Genomic DNA, 21,719 nt, shown 5'->3' with positions numbered 1-21,719 from the left:
TCCATGGTATTTATTGAATGCTTACTGTGTGCAGGGCACTGTACTAAGTGCTTGGCATAATATAATACAGCAAGAGTTGGTAATAATAATGATGATGGTATTTGTTAAGCGCTTTCTATGTGCAAAGCACTGTTCTAAGTGCTGGGGGGGATACAAGATGATCAGGTTGTCCCACGTGGAGCTCAAAGTCTTAATCCCCATTTTACAGATGAGGTAACTGAGGCGCAGAGAAGTTAAGTGACTTTCCTAAAGTCCGACAGCTGACAAGTGGTGGAGCCAGGATTAGAACTCATGACCTCTGACTCCCAAGCCCACGGTCTTTCCACTGAGCCATGCTGCTTCTCAATTACTATTATTAACTGGAGGGAAGGGATGAGGTGTTACTGATAGGAATGGCCTTTCTTGGGGTTGTTATCAAGCCAACAGTTCTTGAAATGACACATGAAGCTGGGATATAAAAGGATGGGAATAGCTGTCATTTGCTTTTGCAGAGCTAAGTCTACCCATCAGCAGCCAATAGAAGAGGGAAGCAATGTCATTATTGTGGGGAGATCATCAGTCAGGACTTATTAGGTATTACCTAATCAATCAATCAGTAATCATTGAGTGATAACAGTGTACAGAGCACTGGACTAAGCTTGTGGTAGAGTACAATAAAGTAAACTCCTCAAGGAGCTTACAATCTAGAGGGGAAAGCTAACACCGTCGCTAGTTGGATGGAGAACTGGGCTGCTTCCTCTGAAGTCATTGGAAGATGGGGCCGTTACCATGGCGGGTGGCGGGGGGGGGGGGGGGGGGAGGGGGGGGGTGGATTCCTTTTTAACTTCTTAGAACATCACTTCATTATGAAGTCAGGATTTGTATCAGGCAAAAATCTCCGGGGATTCGAGTGCATTAGGATGGAAAGGAAGCCTGTATGTTCCAGTTCTCACTGGGCGATTCTGCCGTTTGAGTCCAATAACGGCAATCAGTCCCTCTGCTCTGAACAGGAGGCAGAACGGGTCAGGGTTAGCCAGGTCAGGCAGGGAATCCTCTCTGAAGAATGACTCACAGATAATGGCCTGGACTCAGCCCAAGGACTCAACATATGGTTTAATCATGGGACACAGCAAGTGTGTCAGTAGCAAATGCCTTTGGGAAAGAGGCGTTTGGAAAAACACCACGTTATGTTAGAGCTGCTCAGATCTAATCTCCCCTTCAGATTTAGTCCCCTCTGTTCCCAGAGATGATGAAGACGACTGTGCAGGAAGGGAAGAGGAGAAAGAGAGAAAAATAGGTAGGACGAAAAGGGAAGGAGAGAATAGGAGAGGGAGAGAACAAAGAAATGTGACAGAAAATCAGAAAAGAAGTCAGGGAGAGAGAGGGAGCAGCTGGAAAGAAGTGGGAAAAGGGAAGGAGCAGAGAAGGGAGTGACCTACAGAGCGACCTTCCCCATTGTTATCAACGGCCCAGAAGGAGAGGCTTAGCTATAGCAGGGATAGTGTTGGGCACAGGGATAGTTGAGGGCATAGGGATGGTGGTGGGCACAAGAGTGGCAGTTGCTGTTGCTATTGCTGAAGAGAAGGAGGAGGAAGCAGAGGAGGAGGAGGAAGCTGATGAGGAGGAGGAGGAGAAGCAGAAGATTTGGTTTTGGTACTTGGTTTTCCTTCAGTCTAAGAATCAGGAAGAGGGAAATACCTTCAAGAGAATAGACCTTAGGTTAGTCCTCTGCAGGTTGCTGACATAAGTAGAAGCTCTTACTAGATTATACAGACAGATTGTACAGAGGTACACGAGGCCTTCCCTAAATCCTCATTTCCTTTACTCCCAGTCCCTCCTGAAATGTTCTTGCACTTGGACAGTGCCTTGCACATAGTAAGCACTTAACAATTACAGTGATTATTATCATTATTTATTTACTTTTATTTCACCCCTTAGCCCCACAGCACTTGTGTACATACCCATAATTAATTTATTTATATTGATGTCTATCTCTCCTAGACTGTAAGCTCCTTGTGGGGAGGGGACGTGTCTGCCAACTCTACTATATGGCAATCTCCCAAGTGCTTGGTACCGTGCTCTGCACACAGTAAATGCTCAATAAATATGATTGATTGATTGATATGTGGTACATGAGGGCAGGAACCATGTCTTCCATTTTTATTGCGTGCTCCCAAATGTCCAATACAGTGCTCTGTACACTATGAACACACATTAAACACCAGTGGTGATGACAAGGAATGGAAGAGAGATCATTCAATTAGTTACTTCCCCCTCAAAAAAGTGTATCCATCTCCTCCGTAAGAGGATAAACTCCTTGAGCGCAGGGATTGTATCTTTTCCCTCTGTTGTATTCTCAGACCAAGTCCTTAGTTCAATGCTCTGCCCAAAGAAGGCACTCAAGAAATATTGATTGAATAATCAACTGAATCAGTGAAGCAAGAGCCAAAGGAGGCTGAAGCATTTGGCTCTGCTTCTGGGAGAGGAAGGAATGAAGGGAGCGGGGACAGACCCTCAACCCAAATTTCAGCCCAGCCTCCACCAAGTCGGCAGGTTCACTGAGAGGGCTGTGTGGTGCATGGGAACTGATTAACCTAAGGAAAAAGCACTTCGCATTGAGGAGGCCGGACCTCACTAGGAAAATCGCCTGGAGAAAATAACCGTTCTTTGGCTGCAGTCCCAACATCCGCCAAGCTAGCTCTCTTCCTCCCTTCAAGGCCCTACTGAGAGCTCACCTGCTCCAGGAGGCCTTCCCAGACTGAGCCCCCTCCTTCCTCGCCCCCTCCTCGCCCTCTCCAACCCCTCTGCCTTACCTCCTTCCCTTCCCCACAGCACCTGTATATATGTACATATTTATTACTCTATTTATTTATTTGGCTTTTACATATCTATTCTATTTATTTTATTTTGTTAATATGTTTGGTTTTGTTCTCTGTCTCCCCCTTCTAGACTGAGCCCACTGTTGGGTAGGGACCCTCTCTATATGTTGCCAACTTGTACTTCCCAAGCGCTTAGTACAGTGCTCTGCACACAGTAAGCGCTCAATCAATCAATCAATCAATCAATCGTATTTATTGAGCGCTTACTCACGATTGATTGATTGACTGATTGAGAGTTCTATCTAGCAAAAATGAACACTGCTAAATGAGCTTCAGAAGGGACCTGGGCCCTGAAAGCTCTGAACCCCTTAAAACAGCCACCCCCTTAGTGAGAGATGGGGCTCAGACAATAACCTCATTAGAGTTCTGGACAGCCGTTGCCAGGATCAATACCCTTCCTTAGCAATGGCCATTAAAATACCCCTGTTTTTTCTTTCAGGCCCAAGTGCTTTCTTGGGGCCAGGCGTCTGAGTAAGCATTGGCAGCTGATCATCAGTTTGACCAAATTTTTCAGGGCAAAGCTGGTTTTAAATCATTTGACATTTATCATTCAACTTAATTGTAATGAATCGAAAACCAATGAGCCTTACCTCTAAACTCCATTTAATACAATAGTTAATTGCTTCATTTTAATAAATGTTGGCAGAATGGTGAGTGTAACAATGACTGAACACTCAATTATTACAGAGGCTAGAAAATGAAGATATACAATACTTAATGATATACCTAATCCGCAAAGCAATTAAGAGTCCAAAGGAAGAATAGAACGTTCTCCTACAACACGCAAATTCAAGTGGATTTGTTTGAAACGAATATGGAGCATGACAGAGTTTGGGCTTTACTCATTTTCTCTGGCCCTTTTTCTCTCTGTGTTTCGCAGGCCCCTTCTGAACAGAAATACAAGGCGAAATGGACATAGCGGTGAGAGGATTACAGCACAGATATCTGGTCAGGACAGCATAAAAGAAGAGGTAAGCTCCCCCTCTAGACTGCAAGCTTCTTATTTACTGGGAACCTGCCTACGGGCTCTGTTGACCTATGCTCTTCCAAGTGCTTAATATAGTGCTCTACAAACAGTATGAGCGCAATAAATACTACTGATTGATTGATTGCTACTTGTGGTGAGGGTTTAGCCATATGGACTGGTATGGCTGACAAACCCTGCTGTTGCTCTAGAAAGAGTCTGGAAAGAGTCTGGCTCCAGAAATCAGGAGACCCGGATCCTAGTCCCCGGTTTGGTAAGTTGGGGCCTTAAGTGAATCTTCTTGTAAAAACTTCTGTCTGCACTTCACGATGTGCTGTGTGTCTCTGACCCACATCTCACTTGTTGCACTCTGTGCCACAGCGGGAACATCACTGATATGTTCCTTTTAGGGTAATGCCATTGTCGGTGGAAGTAGCTAATAAAAATAATGATAATAATAATTACAATGATAATAGTTGTAGTAGTGTTCATTGTTTACTATATGCCAACCAGTGTACTGAGCACTGAGGTAGATACAAGGTCATCGGGCTGGACATAGAGAGTGGGAGAACCGTTATTGAATCCCATTTTACAGGTGAGGAAACAGGCACAGAGAAGGCAAGTGACTCACCCAAGGTCACACAGCAGGCAATGGCAGAGCGAGGATTAGAACCCAGGTCCTCTGACTCCCAGGCACATGATCTTTGCCCTAGGCCATGCTGTAGTTTCCAAGCGCTTAGTACAGTGGTCTGCACACAGTAAGTGCTCAATAAATACGACTGAATGAATGAATGAATGCTTCACCCATCTGACCCAAGAACCACTTAGGGTACACTACAAGGTAAACATGCCTAACACGAATCCTGAAAAAGATCCAGTTAACGTGGGTAGCAGAGACCGCAGCCCCTACCAACCTACCAGAAGGTCATGGGTTCTAATTCCGGCTCCGCCACTTGTCTGCTGTGTGACCTTGGGTAAGTCACTTCACTTCTCTGTGCCTCAGTTCCCTCTTCTGTAAAATGGGAATTAAGACTGTGAGCCCCAAGTGGGCCAGGGACTTTGTCCAATCCTATTATATTGTACCTCCCCCAGCGCTTAGAACAGTGCTTGGCACATAATAAGCACTTAACAAATACCATAATTATTAGCAACATAACCGGCTGCTGGATTATGGGGTTAGGGCAAGGCACCATCACTAAGATGTGGTCACTTTGGACTTAAGTGAGTCTTCATGAAAAACCTTTGTCTAAATTTCACGATGTGCTGCGTCCCTGCCCCGCAGCTCACTTGCTACACTCTGTGCCACAGCAGGAATATGATTGACAGGGACAAGACAGTGCAAGAGGTTTTGTCCAAACTACCAGCACCATGAGATGAGATGTCTCCACATGACATACATTCAGTCACACAACAGAAGAATCTACCCGGGCAAGGGTTGATACTGTGAATCCAATGCCCAGTATGTCCGGAAGGAAGCTCGTGAGGGGCCGTTTGATGGAGCTGCAGGAATCCTGCCACAGGACAGAGTACTGAAATGGGACAGAGGAATCTGTGGTTTGATTTCTCTGGAGCTGGAGAAATGACCTTAACAAGTCAGACAGACCTGAAATGAACCAGGAACCCATCCAATCAATCAATCTTCTTTAATGAGCACTGTATTAAGTGCTTGGAAGAGTGTAATACAACAGAATTGGTAGACACAATCCCTGCCCACAACGAGCTTACAGGTCTCCTCGGGGATCTTTCCATGACCTAAGAACATTATTCTAGCACTACAATGTCCTGTTTGCCTTCTCTGTAGTGCGGCAAAATGAGAAGATAAAGACTGGCAGAAATTTGTAAATCTCATTCTTGGCCGATAAGCTGCGATGAATTTCCATTTTGTTCCCTGACTGATTGTTCTGTACTTATCTTTATTTAATCATTTCCACAATTTAGACATTACTTCTGAGTCCAATTCCAGTGCTCATTATCATCTCTGCTATGATTTCTACCATTTAGTATAATTTACAAACCTGAAAGTCCAGCTTTCAATGCCATTACTTACATTGTTAATATAAACAATAATGGGCTGATATCCTGAACAATGACTCCTGAAGAGTAGCTGTGACAATCTGTTTCTATTTAAGAAGAGTTAAAAAAAAAAACCTTTTCTGTTTGCTGCATTAGCCTAATTTCCAGCACAATGCTAATATCTCACGGTTCCGTGCCTCTATCCTTTATATGCTATTTTAATTAGAAATGGAGCAACTTTGTTCAAAGCTGGGTGACTTTGTCAATGCTGTATGGGGTTTAATTTCATTAAAGCAGTTTTGAAACAGAGACAGAAAAACTCAAAGAATTTTTAACAAGCCAGTGAAGCGTAACCTTCTCTTTGTGAAATCATATTGGTTATTGAAATGAATCCTGGAGAGTTCATCTCCTATTCTTCGAAATCTAATTCACGATCGGATCTGACCCTCATTGTTTTCATTTGTGAAATCTACTAGAAAGGCCCAACCTCCCAGTTCTTCTGAGCTGCAGCAAAAGGATTTGGGACAAAGGACCCAATAAAGGTTGTGATCCCAAATTAAGCCAGTTTCTGAAATTTCTTGCTAATTGCTCACTTATCATCCCTTAGAATAATGAGAAAACATGAATTTCCCTAATTTGTTGGGGTGATTTTCAGGGATGGTGCATTTCCTGATTGAATGACAAAGGTGGTTTTTTTTCCCTCCCCCATTCCTGGTCGGCCTCTGTCTTTAACCACAGAAAAACATGTTTGACCCAAACAGTCCATCAGTGAGTCAGTCAGTCAGTCAATCATATTTATTGAGCGCTTACTGTGTGCAGAGCACTGTATTAAGTGCTTGGGAGAGTACAAAACAACAATAAACAGACATGTTCCCTGCCCACCATGAATTTACAGTCTGGGACGGGGGAGTGACAGGCATTACTATAAATACATTACATATGTAATAAATAAATTACAGACCAAAGATGAGACCACAACCAGAACCCAGACCCTAAGTTCCTTGAGGGGACAGATTGTGTCTCCTCCCTCTATTGTACACTCCCCAGGGTTCAGTACAGTGCTCTGCAAGCAGTGGGTGCCGAATAAATACTGTTGGTTGATTGCCATGTAACTTGGGGACCCAGAATGCAGTTTCAGTTTTCTCCCATCAAAGACCCAGGCCTGCTCAGTATTTCAGCAGTCAGTGTAACCCTCACTTCCATCGATTGTGGTTACACTCTGAATAATTCCTTTTTTTCTGGATGCTTTATAATGACTTCACTACTTCTACTTCGTATTCCATTTTGAGAACCGGTCAACGATCATCAATTACACTACCACAAGCGGGGAAGAGGAAAATAACGAGGAGTCCCTCTCTCTCAAGGAGAAGTCTGATGAGCCCCCAGAATGCCACTCCGTGCTGTAGCTAACCTTCAGCATTTATTTCTTATTTAATTAGCATCCAATATGGGACACTGAGGGAGATCTGATTGCTGACCTTGAAATCTAATTACAACTCCTGGGCAAACACCCTGCTTCTGGAAGCCAGGAGATGATGGTCTCAATTTAAAAGAGAGTTAGAATGCAGGTTCTGCTTCTTTCTTCCTGCTGCTCTGAGTTGGGCCACCTCAAAAGACAATGCAACATTTGCACGGTTGCCTGCCGCGAAGCCCAGCATCTTTTTTTTCTTTTTTTTTACGGTTTCGTTAAGTGCTTGTTGTATACCAGGCGCTGTATTAAGTGCTGGGGTAGATATAGGCTAATCGGGTTGGACACAGTCCCTGTTTTAATCCCCATTTTACAGATGAGGTAACTGAGGCCCAGAGAAGTGAACTGATTTGTCCAAAGTCACACCACAGACAAGTGGAGGAGCCAGGATTAGAACCCAGGACCTTCTGGCTCCCAGACCTTTGCTCTATCCACTAGGCCACGCCGCTTCTAGCGATGAAAGCAGTGTGGCCTGATGAAAAGAGCATGGAGACCCAAGTTCTTGTCCAAGTTCTGCCACTGACCTGCTATGACCATGGGCAAATCTCTGAACCTCAGTTCTCTCACCTGTAAATTGGGGATAAATTTTCAGTTCTCCCTCATTCTTAGACTGTGAATCCCGGGTGGACAGAAACTGTGTCTGGTCTGATTACCTTTTATCTATTCTTGGGTTTAGCACTTAATAAATGCCATAATTACTTATGGTTATAAGTGGGGGCATACTCTGATAATACATAGTAGGGACAGAGGCACCTTGATCTCATCTATCCTGCCACTAATGTCCTTCCTCTAGCCTGGAACTCCTACTCCCTTCAAATTCAACAGACCACCACTCTCCCCACTGTCAAAGATTTCCTAAATTCAGATCTCCTCCAAGAACCCTTCCTTGATCAAGACCTCATTTCCTCTACTCATCCTCAGTTCTGCATTGCCTATGCACTTGGATCTGTAAGCACCCTTTAAGCACTTGATATTCACCCCACCCTCAATCCCACAACAATATCCTTTTACCCTGTCATTTCCTCTGTCTGTAATTTAGTTCTATATCTGTCTCCCCCTCCAGACTATAAGCTCCTTGAGGTCAGTCCAAGTCTCTTGCATTTTACTCTCCCAAACATTTAATGCAGTGCTCTGTACCTAGTAAGCACTCAAAAGATACCACTGATTGATTGATTGACTGAGAGGCACATTATGCTTCCAGGCCCTTGGTCTCTCACTAATCCTTATTCCCACCCTCTACTGGCACCAATCAATCAGTCAATCAACCTCACCAACACCACGCATACACCCCTCCTTCTAGACTGTAAGCCCATTGTTGGGTAGGTATTGTCTCTATTTGTTGATGAATTGTACTTTCTAAGTGCTTAGTACAGTGCTCTGCACACAGTAAGCATTCAATAAATACGACTGAATGAATCAATAATAATGTAATGGCATTTGTTAAGCACTTACTATGTGCAAAGCACTGTTCTAAGCGCTGGGGGGGGGTACAAAGTGATCAGGTTGTCCCACGTGGGGCTCACAGTCTTAATCCCCATTTTTACAGATTTTGAATCAATGAATCAATGATTCATTGGTGAATCAATGAATCACCAAACCCCAGAACTACTGCCTTCATAAGGCCCTCACCACTAGACTGTCCGAACAGCTTTGCCGGTTCTGCTGGGTCTCTCCCACAGTGGGTCTGAGCAGCTTTCATGGGCAGCAGAGCCATGAAAGACTGAAGAAGAATATGGACTCTGTGCTGGAGACTCTGTGCTGAATCCTATGTTCAAGGTCATTTACTCACGACCCTCTGGCCGAACTTGAATCTTTGCTATACATTTAAGCCAAGCATGGCCTAGTGGAAAGAGCACAGGCCTGGGAGACAGATCACCTGGGTTCTAATCCCAGCGCCACTACTCGTATGCTGTGTGACCTTTGGCAAGTCACTTCACTTCTCTGTGCCACAGTTACCTCATCTGTAAAATGGGGATTAAATCCTCCTCCCTCCTACATAGACTGTGAGCCCCATCTGGGACAGGAACTGTGTCCAACCTGGCTATCTTGTAGCTACCCCAGTGCTATAGTAAAGTCCATGGCCCATAGTGAGCACTTAACAAGCATAATGATAATAATAATAATACATGATAATTAGGATCTATGACCTTTCCCAGTAATTTCCCAATTTTCTACTTCATTTATTTGGTGGCCACAGAGTCCCTGCCACATGGAAACTTTAGAAAGAGCCACCAAATAAAATTTCCTGCAGTAAAGTCTTTCTATGTCCAACTCCTTCCCTGAGTAGTAAATATCCCCAAATAATGGATTTATTTTGCTGGTCCAGGCTCCCGCTGCGTATACGTATACACTCTTGAAAGATCTTTATACAAGGGACTCTCCCATCAAAGTGTCTCCCAAAATTATCTCTTCAATTTTGTTATGAGATTTCACTGCAAAGAAGTCCTCAAAGGTAGCCTCTTCTGTTTCATTATTAAAAGGGTTTCTCGTATTTTTTAAGGCAAAATGCTTGGGTTGGCCAGGGTTAGAGTCCCTCACCAACTCCTGCACAGCTAACTCCTGCGAAGAGCTGAGGCAGCTTCATTAGGTCTGAGAGAGGTGACCCGGACAATCTTTATTACCTCCTCATCCAGCTTTGGAGATGAGCATTGATTAATCAGCCTGGAAGGCTGCCTTGGTTAAAGAAAAGGAAAACAATAGAGTAAAAACTGACAGCACAGAGAGCTCTTAAAGGCAGGACTGTGCCAAACAGGTGGGAAAGGGAGAGCCATTTTTCTGAATCTGAATGAAATTAAATGTTTTTAATCAGTGGTATTGAGTGCTCACAGAAGGCAGAGCACAGTACTCAGCTCTTGTGGGAGTACAATATAGCAGAGTTGGTGGACACCCCTGCCTCCACCCACTCAGGAGCTTAAAGTCTAGAGAGGGAGACAGAAATTAAAATAAGATTACGGATATGTTCATAAATGCTGTGGCACTGAGGGTGGGGTGCGTAACAAGTGCTTAAAGGATACAGACCCAAGTGCAGAGGTGATGCAGCAGGGAGACGAAGTAGGAGAAGCAAGGACTTAGTCAGGAAAGGCCTCTTAGAGGAAATGTGATTTTAAGAGGGCTTTGAAGGTGAGGAAAGGGGGAATCTAGCATAGGGGGAGGGGGAGGGAGTTCCAGGCCAGAGGAAGGTTGTGAGCAAAGGGTCAGCAGTGAGGTAGATGGGATCGAGGTACAATGAGTAGGTTGGCATTAGAGGAGCGAAGTGTGCGGGCTGGGTTGCAGTAGGAAATCAACGAGATTAGGTAGGAGGGGGCGAGCTGATTGAGTGCTTTTAAGCCGACAGTAAGGAATTTCTGTTTGATGAGGAGGTGGATTGAAGAGCAGAAAATCTGGAGACTGTCCCAGAATATACGAATACCTGAGGACTTCAGCTCTCAAATGAGATAAAGGGGAAGAAGAAAAGAGAAAGCAGAAAACATATAATTTTGAGGGTCTAGATCAGGAAAATCCTTCTAATGACAAAATGGGTCGTTGGAAGGAAATAATCATAAACTTGAAACCCATCTCTAGAGGAACATTAATTGTGAGCACTCTCAACTGCTGACAAGGATGGGATTATAGATGTGGCCAGGAAGGAAAAGGAGATTTATTTTCAGGTAAATGGAACTAGCTCTTGCCAGCCTCAGCCAAACAACTCAGAACCGAAGGAAGCGATTTGTCATGCTGAGAGATGATCTGAAATACTGGAGAGAAGAGGTGTCCATTCTTTACCTTGCAAAATTAAGAGTGATAGATAAGGGCTAAAATACATTTCTATGGGCTATATCCTGCCATTGATTTTTATTCAGAACTCCCATTAACGTCAGCGGGGACAACTGGGTGTTGAAACGGTGGCAGGATGTGGTCTTCCATTTCAGCGGGGCTTGTTTTCTTTCTGAGATAATTCCAAGCAACAGGAATCATCTGTCCCAGCCCTGCAAGTGGGGAGGGGATGTTTCCAGGGGAAACATCTCCTCTTGGGCTGGGCACCTATGCCTCCCTCTTTCATCTTTCATAATGTAGATCTTGGCACTATGCAAATCCAAGGATCTCTGACGATAGGCAATACATAAGCAGACCAAAATTGGGACAGCAGTTGGAGAGCCCTTGATCAATCAGTGATATTTACTGAACGCTTCCTGTGTGCAGAGTACTGGACTAAGCCCTTGGGAGAGGACAATACAACAGAGTTGGTAGACAAATTCCCTGCCAACAACAAGCTTACAATCTAGAGGGGGATACAGACAATAATTTATAGATGTGTATATAGGGATGAGGGGCTGAGGGCGGGGTGAATACCAGGTGCCCAAAAGACACAGATCCAAGTGATGTGGAACAGTTCATGTTTACTATCCAAGGTTGTCATGCTATGAAATGGAACTGCTCATACCTGCTAAATGGCACCATTATACACTTTCATTTGTTGGGAGGCAGTGTGGTTTAATGGAAAGAATATGGGACTGGGAGTCAGAACCAGGTTCTAATACCACCTGATAATAATAATTAAGGCACTGTAGCACTGTGCATAGATAAAAGATAACCAGGTTGGACATAGTCCCTGTATTACATGGGACTCACACTCTAGGTTAGGAGGGGGAACAGGTAGTGAATCCCCATTTTACAGATGAGGAAACCGAGGCAATTAAGTGACTAGCCCAAAGTCACACAACAGACAAGTGACAGAGCCAGGATTACATCCTAGGTCCTGACTCCAAGACCCAAGATCTTTCCACTAGACCTTGCTGCTGCTTCTTATGATCTTGGGCAAACTGCTGAACTGTTCTGATTCTCAATTTTTGCATCATTGAAAAGGGGATAAGATACTTGCTTTCCCTTAAATTTGAGATGGAAACTATATTTCCAAATTATCTTGTGTCTAATTCCAGCATTTGGCCCAAAATGAGCTTTTAGAACCCCCAAAAGACTGCATGAACCTTTTGGGCAGGAAACATGTTTACCAAGCACCTAGTACAGTTCTCTTCATTCATTCAATCATATTTATTGAGCACTTACTGTGTGAAGAGCACTGTACTTCCCAGAATAAGCATTCTATAAATAGTACTGATTGACTGATTTCAAAAAATACCATAATTGCTATTATTGGTTTCCTGTCAATTAACTTGTCTCAACTTGACTCACTTGATTTTTCCTTTTCATTCCTTTGTTTTAGATTCACCCTCTCTGCCGTGCTAGATGCTCTGCCTAAAGAGGCATTTTGGCCAGTCTGAAGGGAAAGGAGAACCATTTTAAAGATTTACTTTTAGTGCATTTATGTTTGTGGTGCCTGTTTCATTTTCAGCCTTCTGTTTTGTTTCTCAAATTACTTTAACCATCTTAATTATTTCAATATCCCTTCATCATCTTAAAGAATGTGTGTGGGGATAATTTATATCTATCCCGTTCTACTCAGTTCTTTGCTTGCCTGCACAACCCTAGTGATTTCTGTTATTTTGAGCCACTTAGTTTAATTGCACTTAAAAATAAGCACATCATTTTCCTAACTCGTCTCTGAATGTCTATGACTGCTCTTTAATAAGATCTCATGAGGCAAAGCTTCTTCCCTTGCTATCTGGAGCCCAGCACCATTGCTCTGCCTGCCACGGGTCACCGGTTCTTTGCAGCCTCTCCTTATCATTCTCTGTTCTGGTCAGGATGGAGAGAAACACCTATCCATCGTGGTTGCTCTTTAATTTCTTCTAAAGAGTGGGCTCTTTCATCTTCTTTTTTGTTTTCTCCTCTTTTTCCTTCAACCCAAATCAACCAATCAACTAATGGTATTTTTTGAGTGCTTACTGTACGTGGAGCACACAGTAAGCACTCAATAAATACAATTGATCGATAGCTTGGGAAGAGTCCATCCGACTTAATCATTCAGCAAATGCTGTGATGATAGTGGACAGTCTCAGCCCCAAGCCCTGGCCACTGGAAATGAATGTGCCAAGGAGATGCATGCCCTATACAGGGCATGGTAAACATTTTTTTTTACTATTATTAGCTCTTTGAGCAGCAAAATACAGTATCAGTCACGCTGATCTGTGCCCTTTGATCAAATTCTTTGCCATAGGGCAAGTGGCTTTTAAATTAACTTCTCGGCGTGTTTGGGCCCGATTATTAACTACTGTTCCTGGTTTATTTTTCCTGGTTTGATTTATTACTCCATTAGATATGTTATTTTTCTCTATTCATCTGACCCCCTGCATTTGTCTGGAAAAAAAGTATGGCAACAAGAGTATTTTTCAACTATTTATAAAATTTACTGTATGCTGTGGAAGGGACCATTTAAGTAGAAACCATTTAAGGAGAACCACTTACTCCATATAGTAAAATGTCATTAATGGGAGCTCATTAATCTGGAAATTGTGATAGTATAGACAGAGTACTTGCCCCTTTTCCTTTGTTTACCTTCTCTACTTTGGGTGCCTTGATGTGAAAAAGATTGTAGAGTCTTTGTAGGCAGCGAATGTGTCTTGGGTTTTTGTGTACTTTGCCAAGTGTCTAGTACAGTGCATTGCACTCAGAAGTAGTTGCACTACTACTTGAATAGTGCTGTGGTTAACAAAGTCACTGGACAGCACATCTACCAACTCTATCGTACTCTCACAAGAACTTAGTACAGTGCTCTGCACCGCATAAATGCTCAAAAAATGTGATATGCAGCGACAGCAAGGCAGCAGTGGAGGAACTGGTGGAGAAGAAAGTTGTAGAATTTTTAACTTTCCAATGCAAATTTAATGAGACAGAAAAAGAGGCAAACTAGTATGACTCACCATGGGCAGGGTCCTTGTCTACCAACTGTGTTGTATTGCACTCTCTGAAGTGCTTAGTACAATGCTCTGTACACAGTAAATGCTCAATAAATGCCATTAATTGACTGACTGGACATGACACAGCTAGCCAAGTCTAAGTTTAGCACAAAAACAGAGACACATACACCCTTCAAATACATTTAGGCACACTCATTTTTAGAGTGTAGTTTATAAGCTCTTTAAGGCAGTGTCTTCTGTGGTATTCTTTCAAGTACTAAGTCGGGTGCTTTCCACACAGTAGGAACTTAATAAATATGATTGAGTGACTGATCGAACTGAAGGAAAACTACATTAAAAATACATCTGCAATTCTGACTTTTCTGCAATTCAGGCTACACCCTTTTTAGTCCGAATTAGATTTTTTTCACAAGAACTCCGTAGCATGGGATTCTGAAAGCTATGACTCGGGATCCGTATCTGGCTCTTCTTGGAACTCAATCTGTCTCTCAGGTCGGGGAAGGGGTGTGAGGCATTTGAAATGTGACTGGGAGGGATTCCGAGGGGCCCTTGCTGGACGGTCCCCCCGTACTGTACCGTAACTGTACAAGGACCCACCGCCACAGCCCTACCAAAGACCCAATATGGTGGTGCAGGGTCACTAGGCCTATCCCTGATAGGATGAGGGGAAGGCAGGGGGAGTCAGCAACTGGCAGCTTTCTGGCACCCGTCAGCAACAAACAGCCACCCGACAGGAAGGGTGGGTGCCATGGCAGCAAAGGTCACAAAGCTGGTCTCTCAGCGCTCTCAGGAATCCCAGGACCTGCTGGGTAGCCAGACGTTTGCCACTCAGACCTCCCAGACCGTGCATTTGGAACCCATTCTCTCAGTGCCAGGACCTGGAGAGATCAACTCCGACAAGGCCCATAGGTTTGGGGTCTCCAGCACGGCCGGGACCACATGGGCTGAGAAGGGAAGACTCAGCCTGAGTTCCAATCCTGGCTCTGCCATGTACCTGCTGGGTGTCCTTGGGCAAGTCACTTAACTCTGCTGGCCTCAGTTCCTTTATCTTCAAAATGGGGGTTCAATACCTGTTCTCCTTCCTATGTAGGTTGTGAGCCCCATGTTGGACCGGATTATGTTGTATCTACCCCAGCACTTAGTACAGTGCTTTGGAGTTTGGAGGGCTATTGAGTGATGAACTGATAGGCAGCCCCCTAGGTGCAAAAGGTGCGTGGAACATAGTACCTGCTTAACAAATACCATTATCATTATTATTATTATTTCATGGTTGTCATGCTTGCTGATTTAAGTTTTAGTCTGTGGTTGAACATAGTGGGTTTATTTCTTTGAAATTGACTCCTCTGTAGGATAGAAACATCCGAAGTCTGAGGTAGCAGCCGCCTTCCTGAAATCACGACGGAGAGTGTGTGTAGGTGGGCTTGAGGGAAGGCTGATGTAAGCCGAAGAATCGAAAATTTCCAGGTTGTGTGTTTGTGCACAATGATAAGCGCTGTTCTGCCTTCGAAACAAATGCACATATAATTAAAATGTCACTGCCTCTGCAGCATACTTCACTTTTCTAGAATGGTTTTGGGACAACGTGTTTCTGAAGAAGGTGGGCTTCATTTCAGAAGGCTGAGTGACTGAAGGCTGGTGCTCAAATTTGGTCAAATTTGGATGACTTTTTGAGACAGAGAAGAAAATCACTAATGCATCCTGCTTCCTCTGCCCATTTCATGAGCTCCACCCTCTCCAGAAACTCTGCTTCATTGTTTGGTGGTTTCTGGAGTTTGGGACCAGAGGACTCCTTTGGGAAGGTTGAGTTTCAGGAGCAAAATCATTCTGCAAGCATGCAGTGCTGCTCAGCTAGATGAACCCAGGTTTCAGTCTCTGGGTAGAGTCAGTGAGTGAACTCAGGGCCCTTAGGAGAGGAGGTAAGATCACAATCAATCAGTTGAATTTACTGAGCTCTTACTTTGTGCAGAGCACTTTACTAGGTGCTTTGGAGAGTATAACGAGATCCTCATAAGGGCAGTTCCCAGGTTCAAAGGATGGGTCCCAGGCTCGAGGGTGATGCCACGATCCCAACCCTCATATTCCTGTCTAGCACAAGGAAAATCTTCCCAACTTGATTCAAGGAGAGAGGCCCCAAATGCAGTGGAACCCCAAGTGTATTTCCACATGGGACCTAAGAGAGGATTTGTGTGTGTTTTTTTTCCTCATCTAAATACGAATGAAGATTTTCCCTTTCCCAAGTGCGAGCTGAATGCTTGAGTGGTACAGATTCCCTTTAAGTTCAGCTTTGATGACGGGAGAAAAGGCAAAGCATGCTTGTTCTTTGCTCTACCACATATAAAAATTAAAGCGATGCACAGTCCCATGGCAGAAAACTTCAGTCTGTGGTTACTGTGAAGTTACTCTGACACGGAGCTATGACTACACAGGGGAGCACATTAAAAGGATGGCAAAACACTCCAATGAGGTTGAACATTTTAAATTTGGCACCTATTGATATATGTGAATATTATATAAGGATTCAGCGTGGCCTAGAGGCAAGATTATGGGTCTGGGAATTTAGAGGTCCAGATTCTCACTGCAGTTTCAGCCAAGTGATATGCTGTGTGACTTGCGCAAGTGACTTCTGGTCATTCTGGGCCTCAGTTTTTTTATCTGTAAAATGGGGATATGCCACTTGTTCTCTCTACCTTCCCTACTGTGAGTCCCACGTGGGACAGATTCTCATATCAAATCTGATTATCTTGCATCTACCCCAGTGCCTAGAAAATAACAGGCACCTGATGAACACACACACACACACACACACACACACACACACACACACACACACATATTTTTCTGAAGCAGAATTCAAAATGGCATGTATTCCCTGGATGAAACATGGGCAAGTGTGCATACATGCACACACCCATTGTAAAACTTTACATTGAAAGGCCTCAACTGGGAGGGATAAAAGCAGATCTCTCCAAATCCACATGGTGTTTCTGCCATGGCCCAGCTGTTGGCAGAGAATAGTCTTGCAAGTGTGTGGCTGGTGAGAGCTTTTGGACAGCTCACCCATGAAGGGGGAATGTAAAATTTTATTTTATGAGTTTTTAAACGCCTACAACTTTATTAAGCTCTTTATTTCCCCCTACCCACCAAAGACAGTTAATTGCCCTTCAGGGATGAGGAATTATGTTTATTCTAATGAGATTCATTTCTGTCTCTTCTCAACGGCCTCTTCTTGCCAGGCTCACCTACGACCTGTGAGCCCCACGTGGGACATGGTCTGTGTCCAACCTAATTTGCTCGTATCCACCCCAAGGCTTTGTTTAGTGCCTGGCACATAGTAAGCGCTTAACAAATACTACAATTGTTATTATGACCATTGTATTTGTTAAGTGCTAACTCTGGGTCGGGCACTGTACTAAGTGCTTGGGTAGATACAGGGTTATCAGGTCTGACACAGTCTCTATCCCATGTGGAGCTCACAGTTTAAGAAGGAGGAAGATCAGGTATTGTCTCCCTGTTTAACAGATGAGGAAACTGAGGACCAGAGAAGTGAAGTGACTTGCCCAAGGTCACAGAGCAGGCAAGTAGCAGCCTCCTGGAAGTGATTTTAAGTTGAAGATGCTCCCTAGAAACTAGGCTGTCTGGTATATTCTTCCCACCCAATACTCCCGTAACCAGTAATCAATTCTTCTTCATTATTTTTTTTGAGGGGAATGACTACATCACAACACATATTGAGTTTGCTTACCTGACACTTGCCATTATTTTCATAATTTATTTCCCCTGCTCTGGCACCCACCGTCTACCTCTTTGTTCAATGTGGCTATTAGGTTATCAAGTAAGTAGTAGTAATAGTATTTATTAAGTGCTTACTGTGTGCCGAGCATTGTATTAAGCACTGAGGGAAAATACCCAGTTGGGAATTAAACACAGTCCCTGCCCTCCTTGGGGCTCACAGATTATCAAGAAACTGCCACTCCATAGCTTCTGGAGGAATCATCATTCAGAAGATCCCACAACCAGTCCTACAAATATCTACTTGACCAGAACACAAAGAATGTCTGATGAACCAACAATAAAGGTACATTTGCTGCCTGCATTTGTATTCATGGGAAGTGGTAAATTGGCCTTATGGATACATCTTTCTCAAGCTCAGTTTGTCTTTTACTTCACAGTTATCTCCGGTCTTGTCAGGATTCTAAGAATGGCTCATCTCCCAAGGATAGATTGGCCTTAATCACAAAAACTGACCTCTTTCTATTTTATCAGTCACTCGCTCAATGGTATTTATTGAGCCCTTACTGTGTGCAAAGCTCTCTATTAAGCACTTGGGAGGATACAATATCACAGAGTTGGTAGACATATTTCCCTCCTACAAAGAGCTTAGAGTAGGAGCTTAGAGTCTAAAGGAGGGGCTTAGAGTCTAGAGGGGGAACTTAGAATCTAAATGAAAAGCTTATTTCCCTGATGGGAAATTCCCCGGTTCTGTTGGAGAGTGAGGCTGGTAGCCCAGTTCAAGCAGCTGTGAGGAGATCACACCTTCCAATCCCTGTAGAGTTAGTGCCTAATCAATACTTACTGGGTGTAGAGCCCTGTACTAAATGCTTGAGAGAGTACAACAGAGTTGGTAAATACATTCCCTGCCCACAGTGAGCTTACAGACTGGAAGGGGAGATAGACATTGATAGAAATAAATAAAATATGGATATGTACGTAAGTGCTGTGGGGTTGAGTATGGGGTGAATACCAAATGTCCAAAGGGCACAGATCCAAGCACACAGGTGACACAGAAGGTAGATGGAGTTGGGGAAAGAAGGCTTAATTGGGGAAGGCCGTCTTGAGGAGACGTGACCTTAATAAGGCTTTGAAGGTGGGGAGAGTGGTGGCTGTGTGGTATATATGGAAGGGAGGGAAGTTCCGGGCCAGAGGGAAGATGTGGGGAAGGGATCGATGGTGAGATAGATGAGACTGAGCACAGTGAACAAGATGGCCCTAGAGGAGAGAAGCATGTGGGCTGGGCTGTAGTAGGAAACCAATGACCTCCTTGTTTAATGGCAAAATGTGCGCTCTGGTCCCAGAAGAGAACTAAAATTCTGGAAAAGATGAATTGAAACATCAAGCAGAGACCATGTGCTGATGTACCCTTCAGACCAGCTGCTTCTTGAAGTTTCCCCCTCTACTTGCTAACTGTCCAGCAGAGTCGGAAAGCAACACTTTGGAAAGAGGCGCCAACAGCTGTTTTCTCATTTCTCCCTTCATTAATTCGTTTCCCTGTGCAGTTCCCATTTTTTAGGACATGTGAAGATCTGTCAACTGCTGAAAGGGAAAACAAGAGTGAAATTTAACCCTCAAGGGCTCAGCAGTGGGAGAGTGTTTGGGGAAAACATAAGACCATGTCCCCGTTTCATTTCAGTCTCTCCCTGCCCTTTTCTGCTGATCAAGGCCAACTTTTCATTGGGAAGGAGTGGGGGCCTGGAAGGAGTAGGTCTCAGAGGACTGACAGGTCAGAAACCCATCATTTGGGGTATTTCCAGCCCTGATTTGGCTCTGCCACCGAGTTCCGTGGCTCCAAAGCACTGCCTGACTTCACGGAGAACTGGTAGTGAAATGCAGCCTCTTCAGAGCAAGTAGAGGGATGGGGACAACCCTAGAAAACTGTTCTAGATTCTGGCAAAATTGTCCTAGGTGATCAGTTATTATCCAGGGTCTATACTGTTAAACTATCATTTTTCTCCCAGTGACAGTGCTGTAACACTGATGGATTGTCCGTGCAATGCTCAAGCAAAAGTGGTAAATTAAACATCAAAGCCGAGATGAAGGATGCTCAGGATAGTTCGCCAGTGACAGCACGTTATCAGCTCTTTGTGACAGAAGGAATTGATCTGCCGCTGATTCCCAGGAAAATAAAAAGCACATAATAATAAACCCGTCATCTCAGTTGCCATCTGCAAAAGGCTTTGATAATTATGGTGTCAAACCCTAGGTGGGGGGAATGTTTTTGGAAGTACTTATGTCCTTAATGCTGTGAAAAACAAAGCAAAATGGGATGACAGAACTATGTATTTGGTGGTAAAAGACAGGATACTCTAAAATAGACCTTTCCTATAAATACTGACAGTGGCACAAGGAAGTCACTTAATCAATTTGTAAAATGAGGTCATACTGTGGCCTAGTGGGAAGACCACAGGGCTGAGAGTTAGGAGTCCTGGTTTCCAATCCCAACTCTGCCAACTGCCCTGATGTGGGACCTTGAGCAAATCATTTCATTTCTCTGATCCTCAGGTTCCTCATCTGTAAAATGGGGATAAGATCACCTTTCTCCCTTAGATTGTGAGCCTCATGTGGCACTATGGGACTGTGTCCTATCTGTGCATGTCCGATCATTCCTAGAGCTTAGCACATAGAGCTGCACACAGTAAGCACTCAATAAATATGATTGAATGAGTGAATAAATAAGTGCTTAACCAATACCAGTTATTACTGTGGGTGACTACTCTGCTTACAGCAAATAATAAATACGAGTATCACTAAGCTAATCTACTACTATTCAACCCACACTCCGCTCCTCTAACTCCAATGTACTCACTGTACCTCAATCTCATCTATCCAACCACTGGACTCTTGCCCACATTCTCCTTTGGGCCTGGAATTTCCTCCCTGTTCATATTCATTCATTCAATCATATTTATTAAGCACTACTGTGTGCAGAGCACTGTACTAAGTGCTTGGGAAAGAACAATACAACAATGAACGGTGACAATCCCCACCCATAATGAGCTCACAGTCTGGAGGGGGAGACAGACATCAATGCAAATAAAGTTAGACAGCAAAACAAATAACGTCAAACGCGACAGCCCACTACTCTTCCCATCTTCAAAACCCTCCTCCAAGAGACCTTTGTAGATTAAGCCCTTCATTTCTCCCATCTGCCCTCCCTTCTGCATCAACCATGAACTTGGCTGTGTATCCCTCAACCCAACCCCACAGAACTTCTGCAAATATTCTTTCATTCTACTTATTTTCCCTATCCTTAATCTATTTTGCTATCTTTCTCCCCCTGTAGACTTTAAGCTCCTTGTGGGTGGGGATAGTGTCTACCATCTCTGTTGTCTTATACATTCCCAAGTACTTAGTGCAGTGCTCTGTAATAATAATGATTATGGTATTTGCTAAGTGCTTATTACAGGTCAAGCACTGTTCTAAGTGCTGGAGTAGATACAAGTTACACACTGAGTGCTCCCAGCTCCACCACTTGTCTGCTAGGTGATCTTGGGCAAGTCGCTTAATTTCTCTGTGCCTCAGTTACCTCATCTGTAAAATGGGGGAGAAGACTGGGAGCCCCATGTAGGACATGGACTGTGTGCAATATGGTTACCTTGTATCTACTCCAGCACTTAGTGCAGTGCCTGGCACATGGTAAGCTCTTATCAAATGCCGTAAAAAATTAATTGAATAAAAATATCACTCATTGAGTGATTGGCTACTACTATTGGGAGGACTTTATCTATCCCTCATTTTTGAAGATGATGCTACTGATGACAAGAGCCTAAAAGGGTAGGGAGAGTGTGACTGGAAAGCCTGATCTCAAACTGACACCCACTCTCCCACTGTTTATTTCTCTGCTTCCC

General features: G+C 43.9%; 1 long non-coding RNA gene across 1 annotated transcript; it reads left to right on the top strand.

Annotated features, from left to right (window-relative positions):
- Window positions 1-848: 848 nt before the first annotated feature.
- LOC119936053 lies at window positions 849-15,518 on the top strand. Its single transcript, XR_005453635.1, has 3 exons — window positions 849-914; window positions 3,739-3,829; window positions 15,447-15,518. It is a non-coding gene; the product is annotated as an uncharacterized LOC119936053 (long non-coding RNA).
- The last annotated feature ends 6,201 nt before the right edge of the window (window positions 15,519-21,719 follow it).

The sequence above is a fragment of the Tachyglossus aculeatus genome, chromosome 13 (assembly GCF_015852505.1).
Source record: "Tachyglossus aculeatus isolate mTacAcu1 chromosome 13, mTacAcu1.pri, whole genome shotgun sequence".
Classification (NCBI taxonomy): domain Eukaryota; kingdom Metazoa; phylum Chordata; class Mammalia; order Monotremata; family Tachyglossidae; genus Tachyglossus; species Tachyglossus aculeatus.
Note: the sequence above shows the minus strand (reverse complement) of the source record. Positions and strands in the feature narration are given on the sequence as shown.